Source organism: Pleurodeles waltl, chromosome 4_2, assembly GCF_031143425.1.
Source record: "Pleurodeles waltl isolate 20211129_DDA chromosome 4_2, aPleWal1.hap1.20221129, whole genome shotgun sequence".
Taxonomy (NCBI): Eukaryota; Metazoa; Chordata; class Amphibia; order Caudata; family Salamandridae; genus Pleurodeles; species Pleurodeles waltl.
The window spans coordinates 1,055,551,750-1,055,573,401 of NC_090443.1; positions in this window are offsets into that span (position 1 = coordinate 1,055,551,750).

Consider the following 21,652-nt stretch of genomic DNA (forward strand, 5'->3'; position numbering starts at 1 on the left):
ATTCCTCTGCACCTCCCTCTTCACCTTCTACCAAAGGATCGACTGCTGACTGCTCCAGGACGCTTGCAAAACCGCAACAAAGTAGGAAGACGACTACCAGCAACCTTGTAGCACCTAATCGTGCCAGCTTTCTTGACTGTTTCCAGGTGGTGCATGCTCTGTGGGTAGCCTGCCTTCACCCTGCACCAGAAGCTCCGAAGAAATCTCCTGTGGGTCGACGGAATCTTCCCCCTGCTAACGCAGGCACCAAAAGACTGCATCACTGGTCCTCTGGGTCCCCTCTCATCCTGACGAGCGTGGTCCCTGGAACACAGCAACTCTGTCCAAGTGACTCCCACAGTCCAGTGACTCTTCAGTCCAAGTTTGGTGGAGGTAAGTCCTTGCCTTCCCACGCTAGACTGTAAAGCTGTGTACCCCGTGATTTGCAGCTGCTCCGGCTCCTGTGCACTCTTTCAGGATTTCCTTCGTGCACAGCCTAGCCTGGGTCCCCAGCACTCCGTCCTGCAGTGCACAACCTTCTGAGTTGTCCTCCGGCGTCGTGGGACTCCCTTTTGTGACTTCACGTGGACTCCGGTTCCCTTTACTTCCAAGTGCCTGTTGGGGTACTTCTGCGGGTGCTGCCTGCTTCTGTGAGGGCTCTCTGAGTTGCTGAGTACCCCCTCTGTCTCCTCCTACAAAAGGCGACACCGGGTCCCTCCTGGGCCCCTGCAGCACCCGAAAACCTCTACCGCGACCCTTGCAGCTAGCAAGGCTTGTTTGTGGTCTTTCTGCATGGGAGCACCTCTGCAAGCTTCATCGCAACTTGGGACATCCATCTTCCAAAGGAGAAGTTCCTAGTCCTCTTCTTTCTTGCAGAACTCCAAGCTTCTTCCGACCGGTGGCAGCTTCCTTGCACCTTCAGCTGGCATTTCCTGGGCACCTGCCCCCTCTCGACACTGTTGCGACTATTGGACTTGGTCCTCTTGTCTTACAGGTACTCAGGTCCGGAAATCTGTTGTCAGTGCACTGCTGGTGTGTGTTCTTCCTGCAGAATCCCCCTATCACGACTTCTGTGCTCTCTGGGGGTAGTAGGTGCACTTTACTCCTACTTTTCAGGGTCTTGGGGTGGGGTATTTTTCTAACCATCACTGTTTTCTTACAGTCCCAGCGACCCTCTACAAGCTCACATAGGTCTGGGGTCCATTCGTGGTTCGCATTCCACTTTTGGAGTATATGGTTTGTGTTGCCCCTATACCTATGTGCTCCTATTGTGATTCTACACTGTTTGTATTACTTACCTAATTTTGGTTTGTGTACATATAACTTGTGTATATATATTACCTTCTTACTGAGGGTTCTCACTGAGATACTTTTGGCATATTGTCATAAAAATAAAGTACCTTTATTTTTAATACTTCTGTGTATTGTGTTTTCTTATGATATTGTGCATATGACACCAGTGGTATAGTAGGAGCTTTACATGTCTCCTAGTTCAGCTTAAGCTGCTTTGCCATAGCTACCTTCTATCAGTCTAAGCTGCTAGAAACACCTCTTCTACACTAATAAGGGATAACTGGACCTGGCACAAGGTGTAAGTACCTCTGGTACCTCGACACCCAACTTATACTCTCCCTCACCAAGGACCCCGCCAGCGCCAAGACCAACCTACAAGAGGGTATGAAGGACGTCGCAGATTGGATGAGGCTCAGCCGCCTAAAGCTGAACTCTGAAAAAACTGAAGTCCTCATCCTCGGCAACACCCCGTCCGCCTGGGACGACTCCTGGTGGCCCACGGCCCTCGGCACCGCACCGACCCCCGCAGACCACGCCCGCAACCTCGGCTTCATCTTGGACCCCCTTCTCACCATGACCAAGCAAGTCAACGCTGTGTCCTCCGCCTGCTTCCTCACCCTCCGCATGCTCCGCAAGATCTTCCGCTGGATCCCCGCCGACACCAGAAAAACCGTGACCCACGCCCTCGTCACGAGCCGCCTGGACTACGGCAACACCCTCTACGCTGGGACCACCGCCAAACTCCAAAATCGCCTGCAACGCATTCAAAACGCCTCAGCCCGCCTCATCCTCGACGTACCCCGCAACAGCCACATCTCCGCACACCTGAGACACCTGCATTGGCTCCCAGTCAGCAAAAGGATCACCTTCCGACTTCTCACCCACGCACACAAAGCCCTCCACGACAAGGGACCGGAATACCTCAACAGACGGCTCAACTTCTACGTCCCCACCCGCCCCCTCCGCTCCTCTGGCCTCGCACTCGCCACCGTCCCTCGCATCCGACGCTCCACGGCGGGTGGGAGATCTTTCTCCTTCCTGGCGGCCAAGACCTGGAACTCCCTCCCCACCCGCCTCAGGACCACCCAGGACCACTCCGCTTTCCGGAGACTCCTAAAGACCTGGCTGTTCGAGCAGCGATAACCACCCCCTTTGTCCCTAGCGCCTTGAGACCCGCACGGGTGAGTAGCGCGCTTTATAAATGCTAATGATTTGATTTGATTTGATTTGGTACCCACTACAAGCCAGGCCAGCCTCCTACACCCTGGAGCCGGAGAAGAGTTCCTGATGGATGCAGAAGATGTCCCACTCTGGAGTGAAGATGGCAGACTGATGTCAGTGCAGGAATTCCACCAACAAGCCTTGGCAAAGGCAACCTTGCGGTTAGTGGAAAAGTGTTGCTACCGGGGTTCAGGAAGGCCCAGGAGGACTCAACCCCCGTAGGGGGGAATCACAGGGGACGCTCAGCAACACAGAGGACCCACAGAAGTGGATGCAGCACCCACAGGACGGGGACACAGAAGTTTCAGAAGGATCCCACGCCACAGGAGGACCATGCAGAGGGCTGTGCATTGCAGGAAGGGGTGCTGGGGACTAGAGCTACACATCGCATGAAGATCTCTTGAAGGAGATGCAAACAAGCCTTGGCAGCTGCAAGAGATTCAGTGCACGGGGTGGTACTGTCCTGCATGGGAAAGCAAAGGCTTACCTCCATCAACTTTAGACTGCTGGCAGAGAGGACCAAGAGAACTACTCTGGACCACCCCTTGTGATGCAGGATCCACACAGCTCAAGATGAAGGGAGATCCACGCAGCTGGTCGTTGTTGCAGCAGGTGCCGGTGGTTGCAGGGTAGTGACTCCTTCACTCCAAGGGAGATCCCTTGTTATGCAGGCTGAAAGGTTGCTGTCTTCCAAGGATGCACAGCTGGGGAAATGTTGTAAAGCTGGCAGAAGCCATGGGAACAAAGTTGCAGAAGAGGCTTCTTCGTTGATTTCAGCGTAGTTGGTTCCTGGACTGTCCATTTGCAGTTCCAGTGGCCAGAAGTCAAAGTGGAGGTTGCAGAGGAATCCTGCTTGAGTCTTGCAAGCCGAATCGGAGGACCTACCCAAGACAGAGACCCTAAATAACCCTGAAAGCGGGATTGGTTGCCTAACCAGGTAAGCATCTTTCAGGTGGGGGCTCTGACGTCACCTGCCTGGCCTGGCCACTTAGATGCTCCCAGAGTTCTTTGCCAACATTGGAAACTAGATGGCAGAACCCAGGGACCATCTGGAGGAGCTCTAAGCACCACCCTTGGGGTGGTGATGGACAGGGGAGTGGTCACTCCCCTTTCCATTGTCCCGTTTCTCACCAGAGCAGGGGGAGGGGAGCCTGAACCGGTGTGGAGTGGTTTGTGCATGGAGGACACCCAATGTGCCTTTCAAGGCAAAGCAGGGAGGCTACCCCTCCCAAGGCTGTCATAACTATTTCCAAAGGGAGAGGGTCTTGCCTCTCTCTTTCCCCAAGTAAATCCCTTGTTCTGCCTTCTTAGGCCTGATCAGATCAAGCAGCAGGAGGGCAGAAACCTGTCTGTGGGATGGCAGTAGCTGGGCTGCCTGGACAACCCTGTAAGACTAGTGGTAGCAATGCTGGGGGTCCTCTAAGGAGCCCGCAGGGTGCATGGAATCATACTTCCAATACTTGCAACAGTATTGGAGTATGATTCCGACATGTTTGATACCAAACATGCACAGGTAGATGGGTCTGGAGTTTGTGGGGGCACCTCTGCTAGTGCACGGGTACCCTCACATAGAGGTACCTGTGCTCTGGGATGAGAGGACCTACCATGGGGGTGACTTAGTGACCTGGTGCAGTGACCTATAGTGAAAACTGGTGCGTGCACCCGTTTCACGCAGACTGCAATGGCAGGCCTGAAGAACCCTTTGCATGGGCTCCCTATGGGTGGCAGAATAACTGCTGCAGCTCATAGGGATCCCCTGGAGCCCCAATGCCCTTGGTACCATGTACTAGGGACTTACATGGGGGTGGGGGGAGGACATGAAACCATGCCAGGTAAGCAGAACTTTCCTACCAACAGGTAATGAAAACTGTAAACCTAGAGAAGGTGTCCCCTACTCCAGAACAAGAAAAGATGTTTCTTGGCGCAAGGATCAGCTCCATCCAACGGAAGGTGTGTCCTGGGGAACAGAAGATACAGCCCCTGTTGCGGGAGATTGAACTTTACCAGAAGGGGCAAGCTCTGAGCGTAAGGCCAGTGGGGAAAGTACTAGAGAAATGGCTTTGTGTATCTCTTTGATTCCGTATGAGAGATTACACATGAGAGCAAACCAGGAATGGCTTCACAACCAGCGATCAAAAGCGTCGGGTAGCTGGGAGGATCTAGTGGTTGTCACGCAGAAAGTGCAGTAGGAGATGGCTTGATGGAAAAGAGCACATATAACACGGAAGAGACTTTGCAAAACCAACTCCAACAGTGACAGTTCTAACAGATGCCTCACGTAAGGGTTGGGGAGCTCACGGACGGTGAGGGGGAGTCGTGAAGTTACAGGTTGTGGTACAACAATCAATAAAAGCGTTTCAAAAAAGAGCAATGAGGAAAAACAATACTGATTCAAAGTGGCAATACAACTCCTGTGTTTTACTTTAACAAACAAGGAGGAACTTGGGGCCAGATGTATGAAAGGTTTTTACCCATTCTGTGTCAATGGGAAAATGTATTCGTACATATGGCCCTTAATCCTTTACCTTCTCTTGGCTAGCCCACGAGGTCTGGGGGTGAGGAATACAAATGAAAAGAGATAACAGCAGTTCACATTCCAGGCAAACATGATATGAAAGATGATGAGCTCAGCAGACCAGCATCATGCTCCCACGAATGGGAACTCAAAGGGCAACTGTAAAAGAAATACAGTATATATATATATATATCAGAATTTTGGAGAATTCCAGAAACTGATCTATTCCCAACCCCAAGGAAAGCAAAATGTCAAAACTTTGCATCCAGGCTACCGTACAGTCAATCTCTGGGGAATGCCCTGACGATTCACAGTTCTTACCCAAAAGTAGTTTCACGCTGCCACATAAACCACGCTATACAAATACCAAGTTTGTTTTTCTAAAATCCCAAAAAGTCAAGCAAAAAAAGCACCATACACATTAGACCCAGGACGCTCTATAATGTACTACGCTGTGAAGGGTCAAGCAGGAAGACTAAACAATTATTTGTCTACTTTGCAGCAACAATAGGGGAAACCTGCATTTAAGGGCCCAATTGCCAGACAGATCACAAACTATTCAGCTGTACAACAGAGAGTGCAGGGGAAAGACTAAGCTCAACCCCAAAAGCTCACTCCACAAGGAAAAAAAAGCACAGCGAGCAAATACGTTGTTACAAGATCTATTTATGGCAGCACTGTGGTCATCCCTACACACATTAACAAAATACTGTTGCAGAGACATTCAAATGAACAAGGAAGCTCAAGTGGGGCAAAGTGTTGAAACATTCAGCGTGTTTCCAACTGTCCGGGAAGGTGGCGGAAGTGAAGGAGAGGTTGATGATCTTGCGGAGTTTGGGGGCGATGGTGGCGTTGGCTGTGTTGAAAACATGATGAGGGCATGGGTCCGTGGGGGAGCCTGAGTGGATGGTGTTCATGGTTGCCATGGTTTCTGCGTCGTCCACGTGGGTTCAGGCGGTGAGGCAGCAGTCGCGGTTGGAGACGTCGGGGGGGGATATGGCGGTGGGCCGGTGTTGAAGCTGTTGTGGATGGTAGCGATTTTCTGGTGGAAGAAGGTGGAGAGGTCGTCGCAGAGTTTCTGGGAGGGCGGGATGTCGTTGGCGTTGGCTTTTGGATTTGAGAGTTCTTTCACGATGCCGAAGAGTTCTTTGCAGTCGTGGGCGTTGTTGTTGATGCGTTCGGTGAAGTGGGCGCGCTTTTTCTTTTCAGTTATTGAATGATCACTTGGCTCAGTGGTTCGGCACATACTGCACCAGAGTTGTTCTCTATCGCCAGTCACACAAGGGAAAGGGCTTCTGGGAGGGAGCAAGTTTGGAACAACAGGTTTGGAGAATCCACCAATGCGAGAGAACACGTTCCAACAAGAAATATTGGCATATACACAATTATCTAGTCTTTCTTAATTCTTAATTTGAAAGCAAATTTTACAGCCAATGTATGAAGATCAGATAAATCTGAAATAGTTTGAACTGGAGACTGTGTTGTATGTAAAACTCTGGTCTTTTCTCAGTTTGATGAAAGACTTTGATTTCAGCAGTCTTGCAAACTCATATGACTTAATTCATCAGTGTCTGCTGTATCCAGTATTTTAGCAGATGGGTCCATTTATTTCCAAGTTATCATTGGCCTCACTGATAAGTGTTTGGTTCTGTTTATCTTTGGGGCGAGGTGAAATATACCAATATTTGTTGTTGGATAGTGTGCTCTCTGCAGTTTGCATTGATTTTCTGTGCATCGAATTGCGGCAGTCCTTGTTGCATCTGCAAATTGAACGGAGAACCACCTTTTGAATCGTCTCAGGACTGATCGGGGAGTGCTTAACTCTACTATTACCAGAGCTTCTCAAATTAAGCTTTATGGAGAATACGTCATTCCATTTGTGCCTGAAGTATATCTCGAAGAACAGGTGGTTGGATCAGTATCTGGTCTGCAACCTCTGCCTCCCTGAAGACCACGAGGAGTTGAAGTGCTCAGTCTGCCAGGCTTTCGTCAAAAGAAAACTAGCTCTTATCACTGTGCACTCTACAGGGTACAGTGCAAAGTCTCTGCTCCGATGAGACTAAAAGAGCTTGCAATGGGGGCGTAAGCCCATTCAGCATACGTGCGACCCAGTAAGAGCAAAGCCTAGAAATCCTTTCCTTTGAAGGCTCCAATGTCTAGGAAGAGCCATTTGACTCTGAGAAGACCTGGGGCAAGGACAGACCTTACCCAGAGCCACCTTTCCTCTACTGAAATCAGAGGTTGGGCCCTCCAGGGTTTCACCTCGAACAGTCTCAACCAGAGGCTGAACCCTGCACCTGTGAGAGTCTGACTTCAATCCCCAAGACAGACAGGAGGTGCAGGAAGCTGGCTTTGCATATACAATATCAAAATGAGATATAGTGTGCACAGAGTGCTGGGGTTCCCCAGAGGCTCAAGTAGATAATAATAATAATAATAATAATGCTCTCTTTTGTGGTAGTGTGGTCGAGCAGTAGGCTTATCAGAGGGAAGTGCAAAGCATTTGTTGTACACACACAGGCAATAAATGAGGCACACACTGTGGGAAGCTGGCCTGGTGTGCGGTGAGCAGTTATGGTGTTATCACCTTATGCCAGGTCCATGCATCCCCTATTAGTGAAGTGTAGGCAGTGTCTAGAAGCCAGGGCTCTCTAGGGGTAGCTGTGGATGAGCAACCAAGACTTATCTAGGAGAAATGCAAAGCTTATGTATTCACACAGTACTTACACACATGAAAGAACCACACAGTGTTACAAAAAATAAAGGTACTTTATTATCGTAACACAAATACTAAAATCACGTATAGCCAATACCCCAATGGGAGGTAAGTAAAAACACTATCAGGAAAAAGCATAGAAAGCAATAGGCCTTAGTAAAATCGATAGCAAACAGTGAGGGCCCTAGAGGGGGGCCAGACCATATACTAAAAAAGTGGAATGTGAAAGGCAGTACCCCCTCCCAAGGAAGTGGAATCAGTAGAAGGGAGCTGGAGAAACTAGGAACCCCAAGAGGTGTGAGTGCCAGGGTGACCCACCAGCGACCAGGAGAGCAGAGGTAAGTACCTGGTTCTCCCCAAAACCAACAGTAGGACTTTGGAAAAGGATTGTGCAAGACACAACCAAGACTGGAAGAACCCAAAGGTGGATCCTGACATAAGAAGACCTGCAAAGGAAGGGGACCAAGTCCAGTTGGAGTGTCTGGTTGTGGCAGGAGCCACTACCTACTCCTCTGTGGATGCAGGTTCAGATCGACGTTGGATGAAGAAGGTCAGTGGTGCAGCACAGGAGCAGAAGAGGAGTCCCAGAAGTGATGCAAGAGAAGTCCCATGTCAGCAGTTGTATTGCAGTCGATCAGTGGTGCTGGGAAACCTCCAACACGCCTTGTCAAATGCAAGAGTCAGAAAAGAAGGTTTTTCAAGGCTGAAGAGGACCAGCAAGGTCCAGGGGACTTGACCCAAGGAGGGGAGTACAGGGTGACCCTCAGCAACTGGTAGAGTCATAAGAAGAGGAGGCAGCCCCCACAGGTGGCCCACGGGCGGCAGGCACAGTGAGGCCCACTCAGCACACCTGGAGAAGTGTCCCACGTTGCTGGAGCAGCAGGCAGGAGACTGTGTGTTGCAGGAGGAAGTGCTGGGGGCCGGGGCTACACGAAGCCTGAAGATCCCCTGGAGGAGGAACAAATAAACCTTGGTAGCTGCAAGAAGAGTCGCTGTGCACAGGTGTACTGTCCTGCGAGGAGAGGGAAGGGCTTACCATCTCCCAAGTTGGACAGCTGGTACAGAGGAACACTCCAAACCACAATGGATCCACGTGGTTCCAGAGAACAGAAGATCTATTGCAGTTGGTGCCTGTGGATGCCGTGGAGTCACTCCTTCACTCCAAGGGAGATTCCTTCTTACTTCTTGTGCAGGCTGAAGACTCATCACCCTCAGAGTATGCTCAGCCAGGGAAATGTTGCTGTTGCTGGAAGGAGCTGGAGAAACAATGTTGCAGAGCGGAGTCACCCCTGAAGTTGCAGATTGTCGGTTCCTGGAGGGTTCAGTTGCAGTTCCAGTGGCGAGAAGATGAAGTAAACGATGCAGAGGAGTCCTACTGGAATCTTTCATGTTGAATCTGAGGACCCACCCAAGAGGAAGACACTAAATAGCCCAGGAAGGGGGATTGGTCACCTAGCAGGGTGGCCACCTATCAGGAGGGGACTGTGACGTCACCTACCTGGTCACTCAGATGCTCCCAGGGGCCTCTGCCCACCTTCGATTCAAGATGGCAGAATCAAGTGGCCACCGGGAGGAGCTCTGGGCACCATCCCTGGAATGATGATGGACAGGGGAGTGGTCACTCCCCTTTCCATTGTCCAGTTTCACGCCAGAGCAAGGACCTGGCATCCTTGGACTGCTGCAAACCGGTTTATGCAAGGAGGGCACCAAATGTGCCCTTCAAACATACCAGTGGCTTGGGGAGGCTACCCCTCTGAAGCCATGTAGCACCTAGTTCGCAGGGAGAGGGTGTTACCTCCCTCTCCCACAGGAAATCCTTTGTTCTGCCTTCCTCTGCCTGAGCTGGTCAACCAGCAGGAGGGCAGAAACCTGTCTGAGGGGTGGCAGCCGCGCAGGCTACCTGGAAAACCCCCAGAAGAGTAATAGGAGCAATGCTGGGAGTCCTCTAAGGAGCCCCCCACAGTGCATGGAATCATACAATCAATACTGGCAACAGTATTAGGGTATGATTCTGACATGTTTGATACCAAACATGCCCATGTTCGGAGTTACCATTATGTACCTGGACACAGGTAGTGACCTCTGTCCAGTACAAGGGTCAAATGGCTTTCCCACACTTATGAAGTCCAGTGTAATGGAGCTGGAGTTCGTAGGGACACCTCTGCTAGTGCAGGGGTGCCCTCACACACACGTACCTGCACCCTGCCCTCTGGGCTAGGAGGGCCTACCATAGGAGTGACTTACAGTGACCTGGTGCAGTGACCTCTGGTGAAAGGGTGCATGAACCTTTTCAAACAGGCTGCAATGGCAGGCCTGCAGACGTATTTTGCATGGGCTTCCATGGGTAGCACAATGCATGCTGCAGCCTGTGGGGAATCCCTGGTGCCCCAGTGGCATGGGTACCTAAGTACCATCTACTAGGGACTTACATGGGGGCACCAGTATGCTAATTATGGGGTGTGCCAAGTCCTATGCAACCAAATTTAGAGAGAGAGGGCACAATCACTGAGGTCCTGGTTCGCAGGATCCCAGTGAAACCAGTCAAAAGACACTGATAGCAGGCAAAGAATTGGGGTAACCGTGCCAAAAAGAGGGTAATTACCTACATAAACCCTTCACCCATTTCCCCCCTTTGCCCCCCCCCATGAAGGATAATAAGACTAACCTTGCCCAGTTGAGTCTTCATTATCTAAGTGGAAATATCTGGAGAGTCCATCTGCACTGGAGTGGGTACTCTCTGGTCTATGTTCCACTGTGAAGTCCATTCCTTGTAGGGATGTGGACCACCTCAAACGTTTGGGATTTTCACCTTTCATCTGTTTTAACCATAGGATGGGCTTGTGGTGTGTTTGAATCAGGACGTGAGTGCCAAACAAGTATGGCCTCCGCTTCTTCAAAGCCTAGGCCACAGCAAAGGCCTCCCTCTCTATGGCTGGCCAACACTTTTTCCTGGGGGTCAACCTTCTGCTAATAAAAGCTACAGGTTGGCCCTGGCCTTCTTCATTCAGCTGAGACAGTACTGGCCCTATCCCTACCTCAGAAGAATCTGTCTGCTCAATAAATTGCTTGGAGTAGTCAGGGCTTCTCAGTATTGGAGCAGAGCACATGACCTGGTTAAGGCCATCAAAAGCTTTTTTGGCAGCTAGCTGTCCATAAAACTGTCTTGGGCATCCTTTTGAATGTGAGGTCATTTAAGGGGTCTACAATGTAGCCATAGTTCTTAATGAACCTCCTGTACTACCCTGTCAGGCACAGGAAGGCTCTGACCTGCGTCTGTGTGGTAGGGGCAGTCCAATCCAGAATGGTCTGGATTTTGCCCTGTAGTGGTTGAATCTGGCCTCCACCTACCAGGTGGTCCAGATAAACCACTTTTCCCTGCCCTATTTGGCACTTTGAGGCTTTGACAGCGAGGCCTGCTTTTTGCAGAACCTCCAATACATTCCCAAGGTGGACCAGGTGGTCCTCCCAGGTGGAGCTAAAGACGGCTATATCCTCTTGATAAGCTGCACTGAAGCTTTCCAGGCCTTAGAGAACTTTGTTCACCAACATCTGGAATGTGGTAGGTACATTCTTTGGTCCAAAGGGCATCACTGTAAAGTGATAGTGCCAACTAGGAGTGGAGCATGCAGTTTTTGGTTTGGCATCCTCTGACAACTTGATCTGCCAGTAGCCAGTAGTCAGGTCAAAGGTGCTCACATACTTGGTAGAAGCCAGTGTATCTATGAGCTCATCTGCCCTAGGGATAGGATGAGTGTCTGTTTTAGTTACAGTATTGAGGCCTCTGTAGTTTACCCAAAACCTCATCCCTCTTTTACCATTTTGAGAGAGTGGTTTTGGGACAAGGACTACAGGACTACCCAAGGGCTGTCTGAAGGCTCAATAACTCCCAGGTCTAACCTCTTTTTCACCTCAGATTTGATGAACTCCCCGACAAGATCAGGCTGCCTGTAAATTTTACTTTTAACAGGCAGCCTGTGTGAATGGTGTGTTAACACCATGTAGTTTGACCAGGGATTAGAGTGGATAGTTCAGATAACTATCCCAGGAGATTTCTGCAGTCATCTTTTTGTGACTCAGAGAGGTAGTCTGCAAGCACAACCTCATCTACTGAGCCACCCACTGTATTGTGGGAGAAGAGGTCCTGGAGAGGGTCACTCTCTTCTTCCTGTCCCTCATCAGTTGCCATGAGCAAGGTCATTTCAGCCCTGTCATAGTAGGGCTCAGGGAGTTCACATGAAGCACCATGTGGGTGTTTCTAGGAGTGCCTAGGTCCACCAAATAGGTGACCTCAACCTTTCTCTCCACAATTGTGTGTGGTCCACTCCATTTGTCTTGAAGTGCCCTGGGAGCCACAGGCTCCAGGGCCCACACTTTCTGACCTGGCTGGTAAAAAGTCAGCACAGCCTTCTAGCCATGCCAATGCTTCTGCAGTTCTTGGCTGGCCTAAAGATGTTTGGAAGCCCTCTTCATGTGCTCGGCCATCCTAGATCTGAGGCCTAATACATAGTCCACAATGTCCTGTTTTGGAGGCTTGGGGGTTGCTTCGAGACTTATTTTACAAGAGCAAGGGGACCCCTAAACAGATGTTTAAAGGGGCTGTAGCCCACTCCCTTCTGAGGAACCTCCATATAGGCAAGAGGAGGCAAGGTAACAGTCCCATTATCATGCCTTTGGGAGTTTTATTAAACTTCTCAACTAATTCATTTGTTTGAGGATGATAAGGAGTGGTGAATTTATAAGTGACACCATGCTCCTTCCACATTGCTTTAATGTAAGCAGACATGAAGTTTGCATCACTGTTTGATACCACCTCTTTAGGAAAACCCACCGTTGAGAAAATTCCAAGGAGGGCTTTGGCCACTGCAGGAGCTGTAGTGATCCTAAGAGGAATGGCCTCTGGATACCTGGTGGCATGTCCACCACCACCAGTATAAATCTATTGCCAGAGACTGTTGGAGAGTCCAGGAGCCAACAATATCCACCTCAACCATCTCAAAGGGCACCTCAACCAGTGGTAGTGGGATTAAAGAGACCTTTGGAATGCCACCTGTCTTGTCAGTGGCTTTGCAGTGACAAAGGAGAGACAAAACTCCTTGGTGTCTTCAGACATGTGGGGCCAGTGAAAGTGAGTGACAAGCGTGTCCCAAGTCTTGCTTTCCCCAAGTGGCCTGCAAGGGAAATGTCATGTGCTAGAGTTAACAGGAACTCCCTAAATGTCAGAGAGAGAACCATTCTCCTGGTGGCACCAGGTTTAGGGTCCCTTGCTTCTGAGTAAAGGAGGCTGTTATCCCAGTACACCTTATGGGTCTCTGGCAGGTGCTGGTGTGTGAAGAAAAAAAAGCAGAGTCACCTGGTGCTATGTAATGGCACCAAGTCACCTAACTATTAAGTGGTGGATCTGAACATGGTTTCACCCAAGACTGTATTAGTAAGGGTTTTATTAAACAGCATTAGAATTTCTGTTGGTGCTTCACCAGGCTGGAGCATCTCTGCCAAGGCATTGCTCTTCAGCTCCAAAGTGGGAAGTTTTAGCTCAAGTACTTGTGCCACCCTTTGCATAATGACAGCAAAGGAGGCACCTGTCTCAGTGGCAGGGCCAGGAGGCAAAACAAGGCCACTATCTGGGCCGCTGGCATCTTGGTGATCTTCATACCAACTGTCTTCATAATATTGGGGGCACAATCATTACCCTCATCAAAATCTTTATTGTCTGAATCACTGCCGAAAAGATTGTGCAAAGTCTTGGACAGACCTGGTAAGGGCAAAGTATTAGTCAGAAGGATTGCCCCGCTGGCTGTGCTCCGGTAGGATGCAGGTGAGTTCTCGGTCAAGGTCATGGTGGTTTCTGCTCAGAGTTAGAAAGCAAAATGGACTATAATTCCTCCTCTGGTGTTGATGCAAAGGGAACAGCGTAGTGGGTGGCACCAGAACTGAATATTGCACTGGAGCCAGTGTGGAACCAGATAGGGATTCAAGGGGCACAGACAGCACCAAGGGCAGACTAGCTGTAGGATGTCCAACTGGAGGCCCCTGTAGATCCGTGGGGCCTGAACAAAGTGGGAATGGTAAAGTGCTGAAAATGCGCAGAATGGCCTCCCTAAAGGTGGGCACTTGCTGCAGTGCTGCTGACAGATCCGGAAATTCAGGGTGAGTTGGGACCAGACTATGAATCGGCTTCGGTGAAGACTGGAAAGAATCGGGAGGCACAATGACACCCTTGCACCTTCTCTGGAGTTTGAGAGTAGGGGGAAGGGGCTGGCTCCCACTTTGATTATTTATGCTTCTTTTTGGGCTTATGCAAGGACTTCGACAATGATGATCTGCTATGAGAACAACTTTGAAAGGGGGAAAGGAACCTTCCTCTCGGCGGCTTTCGATGTTTGATGACGTACAGCCTTCGGATTCACTTAAGCACAGTTGTCACAGGCACTAGAATCATGCTCAGACCCCAGGCACCATTAGCCCCAGGACTTTTATGAGGGTTTGTCACAGACATACATTTGCAACAGTCCGTACACGGCTGAAACCCTGTTTTAGAAGGGTGACCTTGTACACTGTAGAATTAAAGAAAAAAAAAAGAAAAAATCTAAAAACCAACCTCCGGATCTGTGTCTGAAGGCACAGAAAGGAACTGATGTCAGAGCTCTTGGGTGGTGCTTGTATATGGTTCTTTCACCACTTCTGGATGATGAACAAAAGAAGCCACAGAGCCACATGACTCCACCTAATGGCACACAGAAGTACTGCTTTAAAGTTATAGGATCCATTCTGATGCTTGAAGAATAGTCACAAAGTGAGGAATCTGAGGTTAAATGTATTCATCAGAAACTGAGTTCTTGAAGGTTGTGAAACGTTCCGGGCAGAGTTCTGCCCTCTGTTGAATGGCCCTGCATCACCCGCCAGGTGCAACTTCCAATCATGATCCGACAGGCATTGCAAGCTGAGATCATCTGCTCTGGAATGTAAAGATCCCGCCAGGTGGTTAGGGAGCAGGAAAATGCTTTGACGCTTAATGCCCGTGGTGACCTGCACATTGTCTACCTGCCATGAAAGTGGTGAGGTGACAGTAGTGGGGTGGAGGGGCCTAGCATTGTGTACACATCAAACCTCTGGAGTAGCTCCGGAAGGACCGGAACTGATAAAGGGATCTGTCTGGCAAGTGTGTAAAGGCCTAATGGTGCACAATGGCTCAACATTCCTTGAAGCACTCCAGGGTGAATTCAGTTTCTTTGCCAGAAAGGCAAGATCCATCGAAAGGCATGTCCACGAGGGATGACTGCACATCTCCAGAAAAACCTGTGGATGTAATCCACGTGGGGGGGCGGAGCGCCACACTAGACTGCTCTCCTTGGGCAGTAGTATCCAGGCCAACCAGCATGATAGATCTGGTTGCATCCTGAATGGTTGGAGCCAAATGGGCCCTAAACTCTTCTGGGAGTGCCGGCAAGGTCTCACTGACCATGTGATGATGGCATGGGTATAAGCCTAGTAGACAACTGGTATTGACCAACCTCAAGGCTAGGCTGGCTGAAGAGAACGCCTCAATTCTTGCTGCCTACCCGTAAAGGGTGGTGTGGAGAATAGGGGGTGTCTGAGTGTAGGAAAATGGCTCCCTGTTGCAGTTACCCCCCACTTTTTGCCTGATATTGATACTGACTTGACTGAGAAGTGTGCTGGGACCCTGCTAACCAGGCCCCAGCACCAGTGTTCTTTCACAAAAAATGTACCATTGTTTCCACAGTTGTCACACTCCTGGCACACAGATAAGTCCCTTGTAAAAGGTACCAGTGGTACCAAGGGCCCTGTGACCAAGGAAGGTCCCTAACGGCTGCATCATGTGTTGTGCCACCCTAAGGGACCCCTCACCTAACACATGCACAAGTACAGTGTGTCCATTTTAAGTATATGGTCTGGGAGTTTGTCAAAAACGAACTCCACAGCTCCATAATGGCTACACTGAATATTGGTAAGTTTGGTATCACACTTCTCAGAATAATAAACCCACACTGATGCCAGTGTTGGATTTATTACAAAATGCACACAGAAGGCATCTTAGACGACGCCCCCTGTAATTTACCCAAACCTTCAGTGCAGGACTGACTGGTCAGTGCCAGCCTGCCACTGAGACGAGTTTCTGCTCCCCTGGGGTGATAGCCTTTGTGCTCTCCGGGAACAGGAACAAAGCCTGCACTGGGTGGAGGTGCTTCTCACCTCCCCCTGCAGGAACTGTAACACCTGGCGGTGAGCCTCAAAGACTCATGCCTTTTGTTACAGCACCCCAGGGCATCCCAGCTAGTGGAGATGCCCGCCCACCGGCCACTGCCCCCACTTTTGGCAGCAAGGCCGGAGGAGATAATGAGAAAAACAAGGAGGAGTTACCCACCAGTCAGGACAGACCCTAAGGTGTCCTGAGCTGTGGTGACCTCCTGCCTTTAGAATTCCTCCATCTTGAGATTGGAGGATTCCCCCAAAAGGATTAGGGATGTGCCCCCCTCCCCTCAGGGAGGAGGCACAAAGAGGGTGTAGCCACCCTAAAGGACAGTAGCCATTGACTACTGCCCTCCTGACCTAAACACACCCCTAAATTCAGTATGTAGGGACGACCCAGAACCCAGGAAATCAGATTCCTGCAACCTACAACAAGAAGAAGGACTGCTGACCAGAAAGCCCCGCAGAGACGATGGAGACACCAACTGATTTGGCCCCAGCCCTACCGGCCTGTCTCCAGACTCAAAGAACTTGCACAGCAACGCATCCGACAGGGACCAGCGACCTCTGAAGCCTCGGAGGACTGCCCTGGACCCGAAGGACCAAGAAACTCCGTGAACAGCAACTTTCAAAGACTTGACTCTTCCCCCTGTACACGTGAGACTTCACCCTCTGCACCCGACACCCCTGGCTCGAGCTCCTGAGAACCGACACTACAGGGAGGACTCCCAGGCGACTGCGACTTCGTCAGTAACCCGAGACGACCCCCCTGGACCCTCACAGCGACGCATGCAGAGAGAATCCAGAGGCTCACCCTGACTGCGACTGCCTGTAACAAGGGACCCAACGCCTGGACCAAGCACTGCACCCGCAGCCCCCAGGACCAGAAGGAACCGAACTCCAGTGCAGGAGCGACACCCAGGCGACCATCTGCATAGCCCAGGTGGTGGCTGTCCTGAGAAGTTCCCCTGTGCTCTGCCTTTCACCGCTAGAGTGACCCCCGGGTCCCACCATTGATTCCTATTACAAACCCGATGCCTGCTTTGCACACTGCACCCTGCCGCCTCTATGCCGCTGAGGGTGTGTTTTGTGTGCCTACTCGTGTTCCCCCCTAGTGCTCTACAAAACCCCCCTGGTCTGCCCTCTGAAGATGCAGGTACTTACCTGTTGGCAGACTAGAAGCGGAGCACCCCTGTTCTCCATAGGCGCCTATGTGTTTTGGGCCCTACTTTGACCTCTGCACCTGACCGGCCCTGTGTTGCTGGTGCAGTGACTTTGGGGTTGCCTTACACCCCCAATGGTGGGCTGCCTATGCCCAGGAACTTGAACTTGTAAGTGCCTTACTTACCTGAAAAACTAACCATTACTTACCTCCCCCAGGAACTGTTGATTTTTGCACAGTGTCCACTTTTAAAATAGCTTATTGCCATTTTAACTAAAACTGTGTATGTTACTGCTCTAATTCAAAGTTCCTATCTTACCTGTGTGGAGTACCTTGCATTTTATGTATTTAATTCAAATCTTGAATCTTGTGGTTCTAAAATAAATTAAGAAAACATATTTTTCTATATAAAAACTATTGGCCTGGAGTTAAGTCTTTGAGAGTGTGTTCCTCATTTATTGCCTGTGTGTGTACAACAAATGCTTAACACTACTCTCTGATAAGCCTACTGCTCGACCACACTACCACAAAATAGAGCATTAGAATTATCTAATTTTGCCACTATCTTACCTCTTAGGGGAACCCTTGGACTCTGTGCACACTATCTCTCACTTTGAGATAGTTATACAGAGCCAACTTCCTACACTGAGGGAAAAGAAAATAGAATTCACCTTTCTCATGGAGCCATGGACCACCCAACTCTGAGGTGTAGGATGCTGATTAAGAAAATCAAAGTTGCCTGGCACCAGTCTATGATGCCTGACCGTCCGTCTGTTCACAAGTCGGCAAGAGTGAGGTTTACATCAAGTACCCAAAAGAGTGTCCATTAGTGGAGGCTCAGCAGAATAGTAAGCACTTTTGTTTTAATCGCAACAGAAGGAAGTTGTAAAGTGAAGACGTCCGTAGCACATCTTAACTGCAATACAGGAAGCACTCTTCCTTTGGCAGCCTAAGGGCAAAAGTAAACACTATACGAGGGGAAATATCAAGCACACTGGGCTCTCATAAGACCATATAGACTATCAGCATAACATGAGGGTAAATTATTTCCACTGTCATTTCCAAGTGACGTCAAACTCTGATCAGAATCTGATCCAAAAAGCTGTTGGAGATCAAAGGACAGCTCCGTAGTAGCAGAAGTGTTTTGTCCAGATCAGACTGTACTGAAACCAGGTGTGCTCTAGTGCAGTCAGTGTAGGACCTCTGTAGTGGGGAGGCGTTGGGGGAGGGGGTCAAGACAGATTTGGACACTGGAGTCAGTAGAGGATATACTTCTGGTGCCATCAGGACCAGCACAGGTCTTGGAGCCAGTATAGAAGTCAGCTCTGAAGTCGATGCAGGAGAAGAGACTGGTTGCAGAGGCTCAGACGGTGCCAAGGCTGGATCACTGACGGTAACTCAACTGGAGGTACCTGCAGATCCTAGGGGTCAAAAGGCATACCAGAAGAAGCCAGACGTCTGACAAAAATACACAGTATGGCCTCCCTAAAGGCTTCGATATGTTGCGGGGTGCTTTGGGATCAGATGTGGGATCAGCTACTCAGTCCGGAGCTGGGAGCAAGATCAAGTGGCTCCTTGATGCCCTGAAACCTCTTTAGTTAGTCTGGCAGGATAGGTTTGAGTCTCACTTTATATTCTTGCGCTTCTGCATCAACCTGGAGTTCAACTTACCAGAGGACCATAACTGTGATGAGGACCTGTCCTCATGTTAAAGCGGGATGTGCATGGCGTCTTTCATTCAGCAACATACGACTTTGCTTCATGGTCTCAAATCGTATTTGGGCGTAATCCTCACACAACAGAGTTACGGCCCAGGCCCAAGCATCAGAGGGACACGTTCTGCAGGTCCATCACCGACATGTTTACAACAGTTAGGGCATGGTTTGAACCCTGTAGTTGTGGGTGGTGACATCTTCCCTTGCGCACTGGAATGCAATTTGAAAATCGTGTCATCTGCCAAAAAAAGAGTGAAGCTCTAGATCCGTGTTCCAGGCACAGAAGGAAACTGACATTACTGTGCATGGAGTGGCGCTTACATGTGGCTCCGCTCAGTTACTTCCAGAGTCTCTGATCACTGAGCCGCACAGCTCCACTTAGTGGCGTACGAGAGGACTGGTGTGAACATTTCCAGATCCACTCTGGCGATTGGAGGATGTCCTAAAGTTGAAGAATCTACAGTTAGAAGTATCCATCAGAAGTGCTCCCTACCCAGGAGTGAAGCACCTTGTGAATGGTCACGAGGAGTAACGGTCAACTGTGGTTGAGGGTCCTGGTCCAGAAACGGCCTGACTAGTGATATGTTTTTATCCTTCCACCATCTGACACTGTCCTGTCCTCTGGCCTCCACCAATACAAGGTCTTTCTCTGGACCAGCTGCTTGTGGCTATTGCCGCACTAGACCCTGTGGTAACAAGCGCACATGTAATTCTGTGGCGCTATACAAGAAGTAATCATTCCCCCAATAGTTTCATTAATTACAGTTAAAGAGCATGAAAAAGTTGGATCAGCTTTTAGAAAGCAGTCACCCTCTCTGTTGATTCGGACAGCGCTGCCTGTGATGTTATTTGATATAGCTCCCAGAAGCAGTTGGATTTGCTACAGGTTGAGATCCGACTTCATATTTACTGTAAGCCCTAACCTGTGTAGGAGTGACACTGTTGCCTGCGTGTGCTAGGAGTTGCCGGCTGCTGGTGCTCGTTATCCGACAACTGTCCATACATGGAAATATGTGAAAGACCCATCTGTGATGTGCTGTGTGTACGGGAATGTAGGCATCCTTGGGACAGGGGGTAACCATGTGGTCTCCTACGGAGAGCAGCGGGATGGCTTCCTGGTGGTGCAACAGGTGATCATCTTTGAAGGGTACATTGATGAGGTGGTGCTGGACTTCTGGGTAACACAGTCATGCATGGAGCCAAAGATAACAATTAAGTGAGCTCTCTGGAGGCTCCATCAGCTGCACCCGGGGCAAACTTATGTTGGCAGGAGATATTACACCTCTGACAGGCATTTCATCAGATGCTCCATCTTCCAGGAAAGGTAGTGACTGCATCTTGAGAGGACGCCCACAGAACTGGCAACATGGCACTTCGTTAATGCTTCCACTGCGACAAGTATTCTTGATCTCTAGTAGCTTGGGCACAAGCTCTTTTTCTAGTTGTATGGACGACCAGCGAGTCTGGTGGGCAATAACCGGATACACAGAGGATCATCTGGTAATGGCTTATACCTCTTTTAAGCTTAGTGTCACAACCCTAACTTTGACAAGTTCCTTGAAGTCACTTGCACTTTAGCACTGGTGAGCAGTGGTAAAGTGCTCAGAGTCCTAAAGTTAGCAAAAAGATACAGAAACAAAACAGGAGGTAAAGGCAAAAAGTTTGGGGACAGACCACCCTAAGGATGCCAGGTCCACAACAAAGTAAACAGGAAAGTCAGAGTCCATGTGGAAGGAACTAACAGACTCCTTCGCAAGAGCAGTCTGTGTGGTGGCTGAGGTGGTGGTGTTTGGTGTAGGTGGGGAAGTGGGCAGAGGAGGTTGAGGAACAGGCTAGGGCTCTGGGTTCTGCTATTTTTAGGGATGGGATAGAACTAATCCCTCTGAGATGCCCATTTCAAAGATCCATTTTCTCTATTTCCAGAGCATTGGTTTTGGTGATGGTGCCATCTCTTGAGGAAGTAAGTCTAGAATCTTCACCAAAAGTACATGCATGTTTATTTTTAATTATCTCACATTGTGCATTATCTGGGAGCTCGGTGACTGGTAAGGGCTTTCTCTGTGTTGAAACCTTACTCAGAGTCCGAATCAAAGATTTTGGTTTGGAAAGTAACTGGTCTTGGCTAGTTTGTCATATCCATGTTTGTAAATGCTAAGGCTCTGAGCCCTTGGTTGGAGGCTCCTCTGCAGCCAAGGTGGAGTCTCTGTGTCTGTGTCAAACAAGGTCTTTGCCATACATTAAGCTCAAAGGCCTTGTGTAGGAAAATGCCCCTTTTGCCATGGTCACCGCCCCACTTTTTGCCTGATATTGATGCTGACTTGACAGTCTGTGCTGGGATCCTGCTAACCAGGCCACACCACCAGTGTTCTTTCCCTAAACTGTACCTTTGTTCCCACAATTGGCACAACCCTGGACACAGCTAAGCCTCTTGTAAAAGGTACAAGTGTTACCAAGGGTTCAGTGACCAAGGAGGGTCCTTAAGGGCTGCAGCATGTATTGTGCCACCCTAAGCGACCCCTCACCTAACACATGCACACTGCCAGTGCGGATTGTGTGCACTGATGGGGAGAAAAAGGTAAAGTCGATATGGCATCCCCCCTCAGGGTGTCATGCACACAAAACACTGCCTGTGGCATAGGCAAGTCACCCCTCTAGCAGGCCCTACAGCCCTAAGGCAGAGTGCACTATACCACAGGCGAGGGCATAGCTGCACGAGCACTATGCCCCTACAGTGTCTAAGTCTATTCTTAGACATTGTAAGTGCAGTGTGGCCATATTAAATATATGGTCTGGGAGTTTGTCAAAACGAACTCCACAGCTCCATAATGGCTACACTGAATACT